At 36.8% G+C, this 19,977-nt stretch overlaps 1 long non-coding RNA gene and 1 pseudogene across 1 annotated transcript in view; both read right to left on the reverse strand.

Moving 5' to 3' along the window:
• The window catches only part of LOC144578688 (uncharacterized), an 867,227-nt gene that overhangs the window by 773,006 nt on the left and 74,244 nt on the right, over positions 1 to 19,977 (reverse strand). The gene's annotated exons all lie outside the window — the stretch shown is intronic.
• On the reverse strand, positions 15,754 to 17,487 carry LOC100410139 (annexin A2 pseudogene; annotated as a pseudogene).

Raw genomic sequence — 19,977 nt, forward strand, 5'->3', positions numbered from 1 at the left:
AAAAAAATTCAACATAATTTTTTTTTTTTCTCCCAAGACCATGTCTCACTCTGTCTCCTAGGCTGGAGTGCAATGGCAAAATCTCGGCTCACTGCAATGTTGAGATGAGTTTCGCTCTTGTTAACCAGGCTGGAGTGCAATGGCGCTATCTCAGCTCACCGCAACCTCCCCCTCCTAGGTTCAGACAATTCTTCTGCCTCAGCCTCCTGAGTAGCTGGGATTATAGGCACATGCCACCATACCCAGCTAATTTTTTGTATCTTTAGTAGAAACGGGGTTTCGCCATCTTGACCATGATAGTCTCAATATCTTCACCTTGTGATCCATCCGCCTTGGCCTCCCAAAGTGCTGGGATTACAGGCTTGAGCCACCACGCCTGGCCAATTTTTATTTTTTAAGTAGACAAAGCATTTTGCCATGTTGGCCAGGCTGGCCTCGAACTCCTAATCTCAGGTAATTCACCTGCCATAGCCTCCCAAAGTGCTGGGATTACAGGCATGAGCCACTATGCCCAGCCCCAACAGACTTTTAAAGCAAATGTTTGCACAAAATTAATAGATAGAATAAAAGGCCTAGTGTTTTCTAAGAAAAACAAATTTAATGTCACAAATCATCATAGAATAATTGCTATCTACTTTATTTATTATGAGCAGCATTCTCTTTTATGCTAGTTCTGTTCACTTTTGCACAAATAAATTTGTTTTTTTTTAAAAAAAAAAAACTAGTTTCCATTCTAAACCGAATACACAATACAAGTGACAAAATAAATGAATTACATATGCCTCAAAATGTTACTACAAGAATATACAATTTATCTGGAGTCCCGAATATGATTAGAAGGCTTAATGGATTACAAAATGGAACAATGAGTCTCCTTGGAGAATCAGCACAAAATTGGGAGCATTACCACTAAAAAAAAAAAAAAATAACTGGGGGAAGATCCAAGATGGCCTTTTAGGAGCAGCTCAGGATTGCAGCTCCCAGGAAAGCGCAGAGAATGAATGGACACCACATTTCCAAATAGATCTTTATTGCCCACGGACAAGGAGATTCTCAGGCGGAGGAGCCCCATGGGTCACCAGTGTGGCTGTTTTGGCCAGTGCAACTGTTTTGCCAGCGCCCTGGCATGGCAGTTCTCCTTACAAAATACACTGGTCTTGTTCCCCTTTTAAGCTGGCGATTGGAGCTCCAGGAAGGCAGAGTCACCCATTCTTCTGAATAAACAGGGGTCTGAAACAGGGAGCCAACCAGACCAGGAGATTCCCAGGCAAAAAAAGTGCCATGAATGTCAGCGCCGTTTCAGCCAGCGCAGTGGGACACCACACAGAAAAGCACACAGATCCCAGTGCCAGTGACTGGAAAACCTGGAAGAGGGTCAACTATTCAACTTTAAAAAAAAAAAGGCTCTGAGGCAGGGAGCCAGGTGATCAGGCTTGGTGGGTCCAACCCCCACACAAAAAAACAACAAGAACAAAAATACAGCAATTGGAAACACTCTGAGTTGAGAGTTTCACATCAAGCACAGCTGAACCCAGAACCATCCAGCTATGTGGGGGAGGGGGCTTTCGCCATTACCGAGGCACTCCACCCCTATGGAGGTAGTCTGCCATTGCTGAGGCAGCCCGCCATTGCCTAGGCAACACGCCATTACAGAGAGGGTCCGCCATTACAGAGGAGGCCATCATTGCCAAGGCAGTTCTAACCACATCCATATAAACAGGACTGCAGGGACGTTCACATGGCAGCAGGGCAAAGTCCACAGCAGCTCAGCAAAGCCTCTGCAGGCAGAAAGGGACTAAGCTGCCTCCTTGCTGGACTGGGAAGCCCTGGGAAAAAAGGCAGCAGCACAATGGAAACTCGTAAATACAACCCTAACTCCCCGCGACAGAGCGTCTAAGAAAAAGAAAAGAAGTTTATGAGTTCTGCTGCAGCAGACTTAAACGTAGCTGCCCAGCAGCTCTGAATAAACAATGGAGCTCACAGCTCAGCACTTCAGCTCCTATAAAGAACAGACTCTCTCCTCAAGCAGCTCCCTGAACCCCATATATCCAAAGAGTCACCTCACAAAGAACTGGTCAGACTGACATTTGGCAGGAATCATTCTGGAACAAAGATAGCAGAAGAAGAAACTGGTAGCAACCCTTATTGTTCTGCACCTACTGCAGGTGATCCCCAGGCAAGCGGGGCCTGGAGGGGACTTCAGCAGTCCTACAACAGAGGGGCCAGATTGTTAGAAGAAAAACTAAGAAACAGAAATAACTTCATCATCAACAAACTGGATGTCCACTCAGAGACCCAATCTGAAAATCAGAAATTACAAAGACGACAAAGAGATAAATCCACAAAGATGGGAAGGAACCAGCACAAAAAGGAGGAAAACACCTGAAACTAGAACAACTCTCCTCCTACAAGGGATCACAACTCCTCACCAGCAAGGGAACAAGGCTGGATGGAAAATAAGTGTGATGAAATGGCAGAATCAGACTTCAGAAGGTGGGTAATGAGAAACTTCTGTGAGCGAAAAGAACATGTTCTAACCCAATGCAAATGACTTAAGAACCTTGAAAAAAGATTTGAGGAAATGCTAACGAGAATGGAAAATGTAGAGAGGAATATCAGTGAACTGATGGAGCTGAAAAACACAACACAAGAACTTAACGAAGCATGCACAAGTTTCAACAGCCAAATTGACCAAGCAGAAGAAAGGATATCAGAGGTCAACAATCAACTCAATGAAATAAAACAAGAAGGCAACATGAGAGAAAAAACATAAAAAGGAATGAACAAAGTCTCCAAGAAATATGGGACTATGTGAAAAGACCTAATCTACGTTTGATAGGTGTAAATGAATGTGAAGAAGAGAATGAATCCAAGCTGGAAAATACTCTTCAGGATATTATCCAGGAAAACTTCCCCAACCTAGCAAGGCAGGCCAATATTCAAGTCCAGGAAATACAGAGACCATCACAAAGATATTCCTCAAGAAGAGCAACCCCAAGGCACATAATCGTCAGATTCACCAGGGTTGAAATGAAGGAGAAAATGCTAAGGGCAGCCAGAGAGAAAGGTTGGGTCACCCACAAAGGGAAGCCCATCAGACTCACAGCAGATCTCTCAACAGAAATCCTACAAGCCAGAAAAGAGTGGGGGCCTATATTCAACATCCTTAAAGAAAAAAACTTTCAACCCAGAATTTCATATCCAGCCAAACTAAGTTTCATAAGTGAAGGAAAAATAAAATCCTTTGCAAACAAGTAAGTACTCAGAGATTTTGTCACCACGAGGCCTGCTTTACGAGGGCTCCTGAAAGAGGCAGTACACATAGAAAGGAACAACCAGTACCAGCCACTCGAAAAACATACCAAATGGTAAAGAGCATCAACAAAATGAAGAATCTGCATCAACTTTTGGGCAAAAGAGCCAGCTAGCATCAAAATGGCAGGTTCAAATTCACACATAATGATATTAACCCTCACTGTAAATGGACTAAACGCCCCAATAAAAAGACACAGACTGGCAAATTGGATAAAATGCCAAAACCCATTGGTGGGCTGTATCCAGGAAACCCATCTCACATGCAAGGACACACAAAGGCTCAGAGGAAGATTTACCAAGCAAATGGAGAGCAAAACAAAGCAGGAGTTGCAATTCTCATCTCTGATAAAATAGACTTTAAAGCAACAGATCAAAAGAGACAAAGAAGGAAATTACATAATGGTAAAAGGAATGATGCAACAAGAAGAGCTAATGATCCTAAATATATACACACCCAATACAGGAGCACCCAGATACATAAGGCAAGTTCTTAATGACTTACAAAGAGACTTAGACTTCCACACAATAATAGTGGGAGACTTTAACACCCCATTGTCAATATTAGACAGATCGACCAGACAGAAAATTAACAAGGATATCCAGGAGTTGAACTCAGACATGGAATAAGCAAACCAGATATACATTTACAGAAATCTCCACCCCAAATCCACAGAATATGCATTCTTCTCAGCACCACATCATACCTACTCTAAAATTGACCACATAATTGGAAGTAAATCACTCCTCAGCAAATGCAAAAGAACAGAAATCATAAAAAACAGTCTTTCAGACCACAGTGCAATCAAGTCAGTACTCAGAATTCAGAAACTAACTCAGAACCGCACAGCTTCATGGAAACTGAACAACTGGCTCTTGAATGTTGACTGGATAAACAATGAAATGAAGGCAAAAATAAAGATGTTCTTCAAAACTAACAAGAACGAAGACACACTTGCCAGAATCTTTGGGACACATTTGAAGCAGTCTCTAGAGGAAAATATATAGCAGTAAGTGCCCACATGAAAAACAAGAAGAGATCCAAAATTGACACCCTATCACCAAAATTGAAAGAGCTAGAGAAGCATAATCGAAAAAAACCCAAACCTAGCAGAAGACAAAAAATAACTAAGATCAGAGCAGAACTGAAGGAGATAGAGACAAAAAAGCCCTTCAAAAAAATCAATAAAACCAGGAGCTGGTGTTTTGAAAAGATCAACAAAATAGACCACTAGCCAGATTAATTAAAAAGAAAAGAGAATGACCAAACAGATGCAATTAAAAACTATAAAGGGGACATCACCACAGATTCTATGGAAATACAAACCATCATCAGAGATTATTACAAACAACTCTATGCACATAAACTAGTAAACCTGGAAGAAATGGATAAATTCCTGTACACTTGCATCCTCCCAAGCCTAAACCAGGAAGAAGTCGAAACCAATAACAAGATCTGAAGTTGAGGCAGCAATTAAGAGCCTACCACACACAAAAAAACCCAGGTCCAGATAGGTTCACAGCCGAGTTCTACCAGACACACAAAGAGGAGCTGGTACCATTCCTTCTGAAACTATTCCAAATAATCCAAAAAGAGGGAATCCTTCCCAAGTCATTTTATGAGACCAACATCATCCTGATACCAAAACCCGGCAGAGACCCAACAAGAAAAGAAAACTTCAGGTCAATATCCATGATGAACATAGATGCAAAAATCTTCAATAAAATACTGGCAAGCTGATTGCAACAGCACATCAAAAAGCTTATCCACCATGATCAAATAGAATTGATCCTGGGGATGCAAGGCTGGTTCAACATATGCAAGTCTATAAATGTAATTCAGCACATAAACAGAACAAAAGACAAAAAACACATGATTATCTCAATTGATGTAGAGAAGGCCTTTGACAAAATTCAACAGCCCTTTATGGTAAAAACCCTTAGTAAACTAGATATTGATTGAACATATCTCAAAATAATAAAAGCTATTTATGACAAACCAACAGCCAATATCGTACTAAATGGGCAAAAACTGGAAGCATTCCCTTTGAAATCTGGCACTAGACAAGGATGCCCTCTCTCACCACTCCTATTCAATATAGTATTGGAAGTTCTAGCCAGAGCAATCAGGCAAGAAAAAGAAATAAAGGGTATTCAGTGGGGAAAGGAGGAAACCAAATTGTTTCTATTTGCAGACAACATGATTGTATATCTAGAAGACCCTATCATCTCAGCCCAAAATCTCCTGAAACTGATAAGCAACTTCAGCAAAGTCTCAGATACAAAATCAATGTGCAAAAATCAGAAGCATTCCTATACACCAATAACAGACTGAAAGAGACAAATCAAGAATGAACTACCATTCACAATTGCTACAAAGGGAATAAAATACCTAGGAATACAACTAACAAGGAACGTAAAGGGCCTCTTCAAGGAAAACTACAAACCACTGCTCAACGAAATAACAGAGGACACAAACAGATGGAGAAACATTCCATGTTCATGGTTAGAAAGAACCAATACTGTGAAAATGGCCACACTACCCAAAGTAACTTACAAATTCAATGCTATCCCCATCAAGCTACCAAGTACCTTCTTCCCAGAACTGGAAAAAACCACCTTAAACTTCATATGGAACCAAAAGAGAGTCCGCATAGCCAAGTCAATTCTAAGCAAAAAGAACACAGTGGGAGGCATCACACTACTGGACTTCAAACTATACTACAAGGCTACAGTAATCAAAACAGCATGGTACTGGTATCAAAACAGAAATATAGACCAATGGACCAGAACAGAGGCATCAGAGGCAACACAACATATCTACAACCATCCGATCTTTGACAAACCTGACAGAAACAAGCAATGGGGAAAGGATTCCCTGTTTAATAAATGGTGTTGGGAAAACAGTCTAGCTATGTGCAGAAAGCAGAAACTGTACCCCTTCCTGAATCCTTACACTAAAATTAACTCCAGATGGATTAAAGACTTAAACATGAGACCTAACACCAGAAAAACTCTAGAAGAAAATCTAGGCAAAACTGTTCAGGACACAGGAGTAGGCAAGGACTTCATGACCAAAACACCAAAAGCATTGGCAACAAAAGCCAAAATAGACAAATGGGACCTAATCAAACTCCACAGCTTCTGCACGACAAAAGAAACAGTCATTAGAGTGAATCGGCAACCAACAGAATGGGAAAAAATTTTGGCAGTTTACCCATCTGACAAAGGGCTGATATCCAGAATCTACAAAGAACTAAAACAGATTTACAAGGAAAAAACAAGCCCATTCCAAAGTGGGTAAAGGATATGAACAGACATTTTACAAAAGAAGACATACACGAGGCCAACAAACATATGAAAAAATGCTCATCATCACTGGTCATCAGAGAAATGCAAATCAAAACTACACTGAGATACCATCTCACACCAGTTAGAATGGCGATCATTAAAAAATCTGGAGACAACAGATTCTGGAGAGAATGTGGAGAAATGGGAACACTTTTACACTGCTGGTGGGAGTATAAATTAGTTAAACCATTGTGGAAGACAGTGTGGTGATTCCTCAAGGACCTAGAAATAGAAATTCCATTTGACTCAGGAATCCCATTACTGGGTATATATCCAAAGGATTATAAATTGTTCTACTATAAGGACACATGCACACAAATGTTCATTGCAGCACTGTTTATAATAGCAAAGACCTGGAACCAACCCAAATGCCCATCGATGATAGACTGGACAGGGAAAATGTGGCACATATACACCATGGAATATTATGATGCAGCCATCAAAAACGATGAGTTTGTGTCCTTTGTCAGGACATGGACGACCCTGGAGACCATCATTCTCAGCAAACTGACACAAGAACAGAAAATGAAATACCATATGTTTTCACTCATAGGCGAGTGCTGAACAATGAGAACTCATAGACACAGGGAGGGGAGCACCACACACTGGGGTCTGTTGGGGGGAATGGGGGAGGGACATCGGGGGGTGGGGAATTGGGGTGAGATAGCATGTGGAGAAATGCCAGATACAGGTGAAGGGGCGGAAGGCAGCAAATCACACTGTCACGTATGTACCTATGCAACTAACTTACATGTTCTTCACATGTACCCCAAAACCTAATGCAATAAATTTTAAAAAATATAAGCCATAAAAATGCAAAAAAATATATAAAAAAGGATAATGGAAGTACTTATATACAGATATAAAGTTTTAAGGGAGACTTCTAGAACTTTTATAACACTGAAGACAACACACTTTCTTGTCTCATCCTCACACAAAGCTCTAGTACAACTTAAACAGTTTCTTGAACACTGCTGAAGCAGAATTTCCTTCACTTCACTGTTTCTATTTATGAAGTATTCCTCAAGAGCACAGCAAATAGGAAATAGCTATTTCATTCTTCAACCAGTTCCAATGAGAAAATGCCTGTTTGGGAAAGTCCCTGAAAATGTTTGCAGCCCAAATCCTTTCTTTCTTATCCTGTCCTGGTAAAAATACAGAGTAAAAAGGTATCTGGGGTTGGCTTGGAGGTAGAGTATGTTACAAGAAAGTTTTGTGTGTGTTAGAACAGTTACTCAATCACGAGAGGTAGCCTGGAATTAATAGGACCTAGGTGTTGCAAGGAAGTAGCTTTTACTGATAAAGTAAACATTTTATTTGAAGTCACATCAATACAGTTTTGATTCCCTATTTCTAAATGCTTGATCACTAAGGCTGGTGTTCATTTCTAAGAGCTTAAGCCATTGTACTCTATAATGCAGCTACCAGAAAGAAACGCCAGAATAAGGAAGTGTGCTCTTTCTACAGGAGACAAAATTCATGTTGGGAGATGTACAAGCAAAGGGAAAGAAATTCTAGGCAGCAAACTTAAGAGCAGCTAAAGGCATCTGAGAAATAGTGTCATCTAATGAACAGAAAAATACAGCATGAAAACAATAGGTAGAAGTAGAGCAATAAATATCAAGAGAATGAATACACTGTGGGGTAGGCCCCAAGGAAATACCATTCAGTAGGAATAATAAACAATCGATAGCCACATAAACAATATGGTTAAATATCACATACATGGAGCAGAAGTCATACAAAAAATACTCATACTTGTGATTCTTTTTAGATAACGAACAAACTGGATGAAAATAATTTATACTAAAGATATTAGAATAGTAGTTACTCAGGAAAAAGTAGCATCAGGAAAGGGGCACAAAGGAATCCTCTAGAACACTGATGACATTCTATTCCTTGAGCTGAGTGACCATTTACAAGGAGTTACATTTGTGATAGTTTATCAATCTAGGTATCTATGATCTGCAGACATTTCCTAGAAAAAATTATTTGAAGGAATGCTGCATTGAGTATATTAGTTATATAGTTTTTGTTGGTGTTACAATTACTTTCAAGACTTCCTGGTTTGGTTTTGCTTGTGTGGTTGCAGTGCATACCTATTTTTTTTAAAGACATAAACAAATTAATCAATATTTTATTTTCTGATTTCTCAGTTTTGTGTGTAATACTTGGAAGTTGTTTCCAGTGAAGGTCACTATATATGAAATAAAGGGCTTCTATGTATTTTTCTAAGAAACTATAGAGCTTTTCCCTGTTTTGCTGTTTACACCTCTGATTCATTCCGGAGATTATTTTTGTAAAGAGTAAAGTGTGTTTTATTATCTTACTGGGATTATATTCCCTATTCATTTAACATTTAACATGTAGAATTTACTTTTCAAATTTAACAATTATCAGCATTTAAGATAGATTTTCTTATCAATATAGAGCTACATCATCAATTGCAGACACAGATGAGATACAGCATGTATAGTATGATTCCATATTGCAATATCCACGTGATTATTAGAAACATATTCTGCAGTATACCTGAAATGTTAGCACAGAGTATCTCCAGGTTGTAGGTTGATAGTAGAATCCATATACTTATCTTTATTTTCCATTTTTCTCTATTTTCTAAATGATTTGCTCATGGTTTAAGCATATAATCTTTTACTTTAAAAAAAAAGCACGTTTATCTCCTTCTTCCAAACCTAAATTGACTTCCTATTCCTCTGATTTAAAAAAAGTGAGGTTTTGTTTTGTTTTTTTAGTGTGGCCTTTAGAAAGTATCTTTCCTAGCTGGTCACAGAACACATCTTCATCCATGTTGAATTTTTCACATTGACCTGAATGCCTCATGGCCTTCCATGTTTCTGTAAGCTTCAATGCCTTTTTTCTGAGGGCTTCTCTCTTTTTTCCTATGTGAAGATTTTCCAGAGTTTTATAAACAGTTATTTGCTCTGTTTTATATACTCAAAAATTGTTTGTAACTTTATTAGATCATACATTCAGTTAAATCATATATATATATATATATATATATATATTTTTTTTTTTTTTTTCCTATACATGACTATGTTTTCTAGTAAAGTTAATTCCTGAGGCTAGGGAACTATAATTTTCCTTTGTATCCCCATCCCTGTTCAAGTGATGGAAGTGACCAAAGTTTGTCGAATGAATGAATTACATCAAAACACTAGTAATTTTGATCTGATGTCTACAATTTGAACTACGATGATGACTAACAGGAGGTTAGTACCCAAATGACATCAAATAATAAATAAGAATCCTTAAATTTTATTTAGTACAGCTGTAGTGTCAAATTTATAAATATCACTGATATTTTTAGCTCCTTCTAATTTTAGAGTACAAAGGAAATGCTAAACCATGAGAGGAGAGATGAGAGCATTTAGTAATTAACTCACTCATGTATTCAACAAATTAAGTTAATATCTGACAGATATTTTAAAAATATGAAAAACTTAAAACACTTGTCCTCAATGTCTCATAATTTTCTACATGTTCAGAAAATTGTAATTAGCCCATACAAAATTTTTGATTAAAATACACTATTTAATAATTGGATGACTAAAGGAAATAAATTTCAAGAATAGTCTGAGTTAGTGCACATGTTCCTATATTTTATCAAATAACTTTATATCATGAATTTGTCATCAAACAAGAACAGACTATGAAATGAATTATAACCTCTTATGCAGTTCCAATTTATATTCTAAAAGAACACAAATATATTCTCTTTTTTCACACCGTTGTATCCCCAGATTCTATCAGAATTTCCGGTTCCCAGAAGTATTTGATAAATACTTGTGAAATGAATGAATGAATGAATGAATGAATGAGCCATATTCTCCTCTTCAATTTTAGTACTTAAATGCAAATTCTGAAATTCTGTTCAAGTTGATATTGTACAACTAGCAGAGAAGGAATGCAGGAGATACAGAAAAAAATAGCATATTAAAAAATAAATAGAAATGAATGCTCATTACATATATTAAAGATACAGTGCATCTCTGGAAAGTAGTTCACTCGTTACTGAGCTTTATCGTGTTGTTTTATATATGAGTTTAACTCATAGGTAAATTTGTCTTAATGTGAGATCAATTATTAACATGAGTACCATAATGACAAAGTTTGAATAAATTATTCTTAACAAATATTTTTGTTCTTTAATAGCCTGAAAGAATGTCACAAAAGGTTTGTGAGAGAGATTTTCTTTTCACCTTCAGCTGAATGTGGAATATGTATGTGGGTTGGGATGTATGAAGTAGTGTGTTTATGAGATTGAAAATTATGCAAAACGTAATTGACTTCTCAAGAGCAACTCTTAAAAATTTCTTGCATAAACACAGCAGAGAAACATACCTTTTATTTTAATATAAGTAAATTTAAAATAAATTCATTTATAAAATTACACGGATTAAATGTTTGACTCACCAAAAATGTTCTTCAAAGGGAAAAGTCAACCTCAAAAGAATGTATGTGTCACCGAAGAAGCTTGTTTATTGACTTTAATGCATTGTCGTAATGATGTTTTTACTTTTATTTCCAGTATATATTACCATATTTAATATTAAATAATATTTTAATGTTAGTCCTTACTAAATAAAAACTGTTAAACTATTACTTCTGAGTAGAGTATTCTACTGGCTAATATAAGTTTCCTGTTTACTGTTTTATTACAATGTATTACGTATATATTCATATTTATCTATTTAAGCCTATGACCAATATAGTCTAATATTCACTACTTGCCCAGAAGCTGAACGCATCTTGGCAATTGCAGACATAAGCACACTTGTATCAGACCTTCAGCTGTCTGATAAATGGTCCAGTGTTTTTTGTTTTGTTTTGTTTTGTTTTTTTTCAAATCAGCTGGGACAAGTCAGGTGACAAATGATTTCCATTAGCTTCAGCAGAATGGAAACAAAACAGATCAATACAAATGATTTGCAGCAAGTTTAGATCATAAATTTCTTTTTGCTCCTGTATACCATTTTAATATAGAAGCGTTTTCTTTTCATAGCAGACAAAAAAGTCATTAGAGAATTGGAAATTCTAGTTACAGCAAACTGTCTCTGATTTAAGGTGAGACCATTTTAATGCACTATTAGTTTTATCCAATGGTACATAACAATATTATTTTAAAATATGGCAAACAATAAAAATGTTAATGAGCCACGTTCCAGAAAATTAATTTTACCTGTAAGCTGTGTAACAACCATAAAATGCTGAAGTTTACAAAGTGAGCTTTCTGTTTCTATTTTGATTTAAGACCTTCATTGTTTGAGTATTTTTCTTTTGTTCTATTTCTTAACCATTTTTCTTATAATTAGTTTTTGATCAGCAAGGGTATCGTCACTTCCTCGCTTCATGTTCTAAAGATGTAGTACTACCTTTCTGTATTATGTTTCTACAGTAGCAAATTATAGAAAAAGAAGAAGAAGGGGGAAGAAAGAAGAGGAGGACAAAAAAAATCAAACCACCAAAAAGAAAATTAGAGTTATTTACCTTTTTCTTAAATTATTCCGGTATATATAACTTCTTACATAGTCACGGAGAAATTTGTAAAGACACACAGAACCACACCCAGTGATTTTCAAGGGAATCCTGGCAGTTAATAGAATTATTTATTTATATGATTTTGTAGACCTGCAAAGGTTGAGCATAAAACTATCAGTCATGCTACATGTACTAAGAGCGTCCACTCTGAACAAGTTCTGCTACACCCAAGACAAATGTATGATGTAAGTGCTATTCACTGCACCCATGGGGAGTCCCCTCACTGCTGTAATAAGCAGACACTTTTTACCTCAGTACAGAAATGATCATTAAATTCATTACCACTCCCTGAGAGAGAAAAAGACTGAGATACATGGGTTGCTCTCTAGCTGAACAATGCATGAACTAGCTCAAGGGGACAGTGTCCCAGCTTCAAGAGCCTTTCTAACAAGTCAGTTAAGCTTTCTTGAGTTTATAATTTATAGCTTAAATTTATAATTTAATTTATAATTTAATCACAAGCATACACCAAGAGAAGAAGATTTGAGATGAAGATCAGAAGAGAAGCAAGCAAAGTCTGTATTCTTTTATGACCCAAATAACTTGAAGGAGTTTCAGCGTTTTTTGGATGGTAGAGGAAGTGTACATGGCTGTGAGATTAGGGCGGGGATACCTTTATCCCCTCAAGAGCAGATTTTAGAGTAGTTTTCAAAGTCACCCAACTTGTATTAGTAGCATGAAATAATTTTTCTAGACTCATAATATGGTTCATAGAGAGTGTTCTAGTCCCTGTATGAAAACCCATGTTTCAATCCTCACTCCATTCTTTATTCTCAGTAAAATCCCTAAAAATCATTTAAATAGTTCCTCATCAGACTGCTATCTGAACATCAAGCAAAATGATATCCTCTCTGACTAGATCCTAATATCTATCAGCATCTGGTTTTCAAACGGACCTAATGAGTCCAAAGTGTTTATGATGAGCATAGCATAATGTTAAAGAGCATGGAGGCTGCAGTCAGACTCTTGGATTCCAATCCAGACTTTGCAAGATACTAGCTTTGTGATTTTTGGTAAGTTGTTGAACCTCTGTGTAACTCAGTTTCCTCAACTGTGAAAGAGGGATAACAATCATTCCTACCTAATAGGATTGTGGTGAAGATTAAGAAAGTTAATAAAGTGCTCATAATAGCACCTAAATCATGTTCTTATATATTTTTAGCTATTATTATTCCTACTAGTACTACTATTATTATCATTATTATTGGTGTGTGTACAAGAATGTCAAAAACAATTGGAAACAGAAGTGGAAGACTTGGAAGAAGGTAATAGAGGATTAAGAGTCTTATTAAAAAAAAAAAAAAAAAGCTTTTACCTTCCAGGAGCTCACTGACTTTTATGACATACTGCAGAACTTTAGTTTGGTTCTCCTAAGAAGTCAGCCGTCATGTAAAATATTTGAATACCAAGAGGCTGCAGAGGCTGCTATGAAGGAGAGGACTTGTGTAGGCTCTTTGGTCACCAGGTTAAGCTGAATTCCTTGGCAAGCCCTAGCATTAATGGCCATGAGAATGAGCCATATTAGCTGCATATTTAACTCCAAATATCAGATGACTGTAGCCCAGCTGACAACTGACTGCAACTACGTGAGACACTTTAAGCTGCCCAGCTAAAGCTTTCTTGAATTCCAAACATTTAACATCATGAGCAAAATAAAAGAGTTCATTGTTTGATGGTGTTAAGTTCTGAGGATTTTTATCATGCAGTATAGTAACCAGAACTGCATGAGCTCTGTTCTCTGCTCCTACCTTTCCAAAAATCCAACTTGTAATTCTTTTAGTTTTCCTGCCTCCTACCTTTGTGGCCTTCCAACTAAGCTCTTTGCCTGAAATCATAGTCCATTATCTTGTAACAAGTATTTGCATGTTCCATGAAAAAATGTAACTAGCTGTTACTTCATCTTTCTAAGATAAAGTCAAGATTCCATGACTCTGGAACTTGGTCTCTCATATTATCCCCGTATTACTTTTCTATTGCCTTTAAATAACTTTTGTTTTGTTCTGCTTTGTTTTAAATGTTATTTGGCTTTTCCACTTGTAGAAACATTGGACTACAGCAAGGTATTCTTTGTTATTTGCCTTAATAATGGAGACTGAATTCTAAAATCATTATTGACTCAATTGCTTAACTGTATGCAAAAAAATTAGAACTTGACTCCTTAAAATTCAAAAGATTTTATATAAACCATAAATTATTCAGAAATCTTCTACTTCATAAACTCAGTGTACTTCAATAACATTCTTTCTGAACACAACCAATCTTCTTCAAAAATTCTCACTCTAAAACTAACAACAAACCATTCAGCACCATCAAGACCTCTTCTGAGTCTTCTTCTTTTACTTGGAGTAAGCTGATGTTCTTTACAAAGAGAACACTTACTTTTCTATGAAGCCAGCATTCCTTGAGTGACCACCCAAAGTACTCCCATGCCAGAATCTTTAATTCACTGACCCTTTTCTGTAAATCCTCAACCTGGGTTCAATTACATATTTTCATTTGCTCTTCCAAATGGAATTTAGAGAAATGCAACAACACATAAATCAGTACTAATGCAAACTTACAGTTCTAGGGGCCTGCACTGACAGAGGTGGACCTTCGGTACCCTGCCGGTTTTTTTGTATTATACATTCTATATAATGCTGGAGGTTCCAGGTGTTTAAGTAAGTCAAGAGAAAAAAAGGTATACATATTTACAAGGAAGAAATACAATTTCATTTTTCTAAAATAATATGATTGTGGATACAATCTGAAAGAATACTTATGTAATTTTAAAATTTCTGTAACTTTTTATAAGGTAATGAACAAGAGTAAATAAACAGACGTGTATTAGTCTATTGCAACAATTACATATTAAAAATGCAATTTAAAATGTTATTAAAATATAAAAGATCTACCAATATATGAAACAAATATACCAACGAACCTATTTGGACAAACTACAAAATATCACTAGAGAAATTTTAAAATGTCTAAATTAATAGAGCTGTGTTATCAGAATTATAAGATTCATTTGTAACAATGACAATTTTTTCCATATTGATTATTATTCAAAATTATAATAGATTTGTAAATCCTAGCCAAGCTTATTCACTTTTGAACATTAAAAGGATAGAATCTGCCAAGATTTCCTTGAAGAATAACAATGTGGCATGACTCGTTCTACAGATACAATTTTGTAATAGAAAGTTACCATATTTAGTATAGCATGGTAGTATTGAAAGGACAAACAAATCATCCAACAGAATTGAATTCGTATACCAAAAAAACTATGAATTTATAGACATCTGATTTAACACAATATAGGCATTTCAGAGAAGTGGGGACATAGAATCGTTTAAGTAAATGAGAAAATTAAATACACGTATTTGGAAAAAAAATGACTCAAATGTGAGTCATGTCAATGTAGAACAAAATACGAAAAGCAAAATGCGAGAGGATCCAAAAGAATATAAATATACTCATAACTTCAAGGAATATAAGTATTTTCTTTTTTATTCATTTGTTTCTAAAGTACAAATTCAATGTATTCATCTGTTTATGACACAGTACACAGGAGGCAAGTGTTTCACATTATAGCCTTCACTTCCAACTCCTTGGAATGTGCATTTCTTTGGCTTACAGGAGAGATTAGACAGGAAAGCTTGGCAATGGTTAGGCAACTAAAATAAGGTTGGGGCAATGCTAACATCATCCTCACAGGGACAACTACAGGAACTGTTAGTCCCAATTGGTTTTCTAGATCTGTTAGCTGGAAGCATGGGGAGCACCATTTCTGGATGCTCATACTGTGTCAGGCTTCAATCATCTCCACTACACAGGTACAGCAGCACTTCCTGGTAGCCGCCCTTAGTGTCTTGCTAGATGTAGTAGTACAGGGACTTGCCATATTTTCTCTTGGATTCAGACCTAATTTTCAACATGTCCACTTCACTACAGGAGATGACGATTCTGATCAGGACTTTATCTTGAGTCCCCTTGCCCTTCACAGAATCATACAGCCAGTCAGCAAAATACAGGCGTTTGTTCTGAATGCACTGGACCAGGTTCAGGAAAGCATTTTCCAGGTTTCCTTTAACCTCTTTCTTGATGCTCTCCAACATGTCATTAAGGGCTATAGCTCTTGTACATACTACTTTCTGGAGGTGGGAAATGCTCCATGCAGTAATAATGCTGATCCACTTGGGAACATCAGTTCCTTTCTTCTTCACTCCAGCATCATAGAGATCCCAGACATCTTCGTCAATCAGTTCATAATCAATGATAGAGTCATCCTCTGCTCTTCCACCCTTTGCCAGGTCAACCATCACCTTGTGGAAGTCACCAGATGTGTCTGAAATAATGTCCTTCTCCAGATCAGTCTTGTACATTTCCTTATAGACTCTGTTAACTTCCTGCAGCTCCCAACTGGTTCTTGAGCAGATCATCTCAATGAGGGAGTCCTCATGGGTTCCCAGCCCCTTCAGGAAAGCTTTTAGCTCAGAAGAATCATACTGAATAGGTATCTTCAATAGGCCCGCCAAATCACCAACTCCAGATGGCCCGATAAGGCTGACTTTGGTGCTGATGCAAGTTCCTTTTTGATCCTTCTTTGGTAGGTGGAAGGCAGTATCCTGTCTCTGTGGTTGGTCAAAATGCTGACAATGGTGACCTCATCCACACTTTTGGTCTTGATGGCCATTTCAATGTACAAAGCGTCCTGCTAAGCATCAAAGCTGGTGTAGGTTTTGACTGACCCATATGCACTTGAGGGTGTAGAGTGATCTCCCTCCAAGCTGAACTTGCACAGGGTTTCGTTAACAGTAGATATTTTGAAGGAATCTGGGCCAGGCACCAAGCGCTGAGACCATCCCCAGATGCCAGGCCAAACATTTTCAACAGAACACAAAAAGCAATGATCATGAAGTTTAGTGTTTTGTTTTTTTAAATTTTTTTCTTGAGATGGACTTTCGCTCTTGTTGCCCAGGGTGGAGTGAAATGGCATGATCTCAGCTCACTGCAACCTCTGCCTCCCAGGTTCAAGTGATTCTCCTGCCTCAACCTCCAGAGTAGCTGGGATTACAGATACCTGTCAGCACTAATGGCTAATTTTTTGTATTTCTAGTAAAGACGGAGTTTCACCATGTTGACCAGGCTGGTCTTGAACTCCTGATCTCAAGTGATCCACCCACCTAAGCCTCCCAAAGTGCTGGGATTGCAATAGTGAGCCACCATGCCCAACCTGATCATAAAGTTTAAACATAAGTTTTGGTCATAAAAATTTGATCATAAAATAAGTTAAAGTCGGAAACCATACATGAAATGTATAAAGACACATAATCAGAAAATCTAAAGAATTACAAATCAATAGAAAAAATAACACAAAACAGGTAAAAAATGTAAATAAAGAAGAAATTGGCATGTGTAGTAAAACAACTGAAAAATGTTGAATTTCATTAGTCATCAAAGAAAAGCATATTAAAGTTGCAATAAATTGCACCCAAAAGAGAAAATAAAATTAAATTCCAGGTGATTGTATAAGTGTAGAAGAACTCACACTATTCTTTTTAGGGAATATAAATTTATACAATTGCTTTGGAAAGCAGTGTCATATTATCTAGTAATTTAAAGATATGAAAAGCCCAACTATTTCTTCATAGGTACATAGACAACAGTAATGTATTTATATGTGAACTCAGAAACATGGCATAAGAATATTCACAGCATTCATCATAAAAGCCCTAAACTGGAAACTATCCAAATGCCCATTAAAAACAAAACTGGTGTATAAATTGTGGGTACATCCATCAACTGAAATGCTTTACAACAATCACAAGAAAATGGAATTACAATTACACACACTAATTTCAATTGATCTCACAAGTACAATATTGATCAAGAGAATTCAGAGCCACATTTATATATAATGCATTATTTCCATTTAAACAATGCTCAAAAATAGACAAACTGAATGATTCCACTGAGTTATCATGCTTTAGGTAGTAATACTACAAAGAAAGTGAGCAGTTAATACCTTTAAATTGAGGATAGGGTTTGCCTGTAGAAGAAAAGGAGCAGTTGTGATTTGAATCAGTTTTCAGGGTGCTCATATTATTTTACATTTTGATCTTGAAACTGGTTAAAGAGGTGTTAACTGTTTAATAATTTTTAGCTGCACATTTAGATTGTATGCAGTATCTCTATGTGTTTTTAATTCAGTGCAAGAAATATTTGGAAATACTGTCAACATCTCATGTCCTTTATATTTTCACCTTTTTCTTCATCAATCTCTGCCAATTATAATTTTATTTCAAAATATGATGAGTAAATATAATTAGAGGAATAGGAAAAAGAATGGAAACTGCTAAAATGATGCTGTGGAAATTCTTCATGGTAAGAAAAATACTTACCACTGCTTCAGTTAAGGGAGGTCACGTTTAACCAGCCTTCTGAAATTATTTGAAATATTACATCAATAATAGATGATAGAAATTCAATGATGTAGTACTCTTGTATTTTTCTCCAGGCAAAAAGGCACGTTACACATGAGAAATTAATGACTAAGGTAACAAGTTACTGAGTAAGAGGTTAGAATAGTGCTGGATAGAAAACTGACAGCAGCTTTCCTTTTACTTATAGGCAAAAGCTATAAAATCCCTCTAGTGTCTTTTTCTGAAATATTCTAACCATGAGATGCGCCATCCTGTCAGTACTGCTGAGGCTTTAAGGACTAAAGGAGTCTAGGAAATCAAGATTCATTTAATCCTCTACCTTCAAGGGCCACCCCATTTAAAGGTTGCACTGACCTTCTTTCTTCTCTCTTTCTTCTCCTATTCTTCCTTATCTTCTCATTCATCCCTTCTTCTTTTCTACGGGTATGTTTTTTCACCTCCCTGTAAGGGACAGGAAGTGTGGAGCTTCCCAGCAAGAGAAAAGTAAGACTTGCCAGGTGTTTAGCAATTCTGCTCCTGAAATCTCAAGATACTGCAAGTAAACATTTTGAAAGTAGAATCATCTATCCTGTTTTTGAAATTCAAAGACTCAGATATAATTTGAATATAAAGATTAAAAATTCAGTAAAATTTTATTCATTTGTTATATTCAATAATGGTCATTCTTTTTTTTCTTTTTTGAGACAGAGTCTCACTCTGTTGCCCACACTGGAGTGCAGTGGCATGATCTTGGCTCACCGCAACCTCTGCCTCCCAGGTTGAGGTGATTCTCCTGCCTCAGCCTCCCAAGTAGCTGGGACTACAGGCATATGCCACCACACACAGCTAATCTTTGTACTTTTTAGTTATTTCATCATGTTGGACAGGCTGTCTATGAACTCCTGACCCCATGATCCACCCACCTCAGAATCCCAAAGTGTTGGGATTACAACAGTGAGCCACTGCACCCGGCCAATAATGGTCATTTTCTTAGGAAAAGTAAGGGAGATATGTCACTTTCTATGTAAGCACTCTGCTTTAGTATACAGTAGGAAAAAATGTTATATTTTGCAATCATCAAAGTAATTTAGACAAACACACTTTTATGGGCCCAGCATGCTTCCGCTGCACCACTCTGCTAACTGACAAACACGTTTTTAAAAGATACTACAGAAACTGGTTTTTCCAGCATTGCACAGTTTGGTGAACTGTAATAATCACCACAGTGAGATCCCAGCAGCCAAGTTCCTATCTTATCTTTGCTTTCAAGACTGGTTTCTGGCATGTGTTAGCTTAAACACATACATACACATATATACATGTTTTCACATATGTGTGCAAT

Source organism: Callithrix jacchus, chromosome 12 (assembly GCF_049354715.1).
Source record: "Callithrix jacchus isolate 240 chromosome 12, calJac240_pri, whole genome shotgun sequence".
Classification (NCBI taxonomy): domain Eukaryota; kingdom Metazoa; phylum Chordata; class Mammalia; order Primates; family Cebidae; genus Callithrix; species Callithrix jacchus.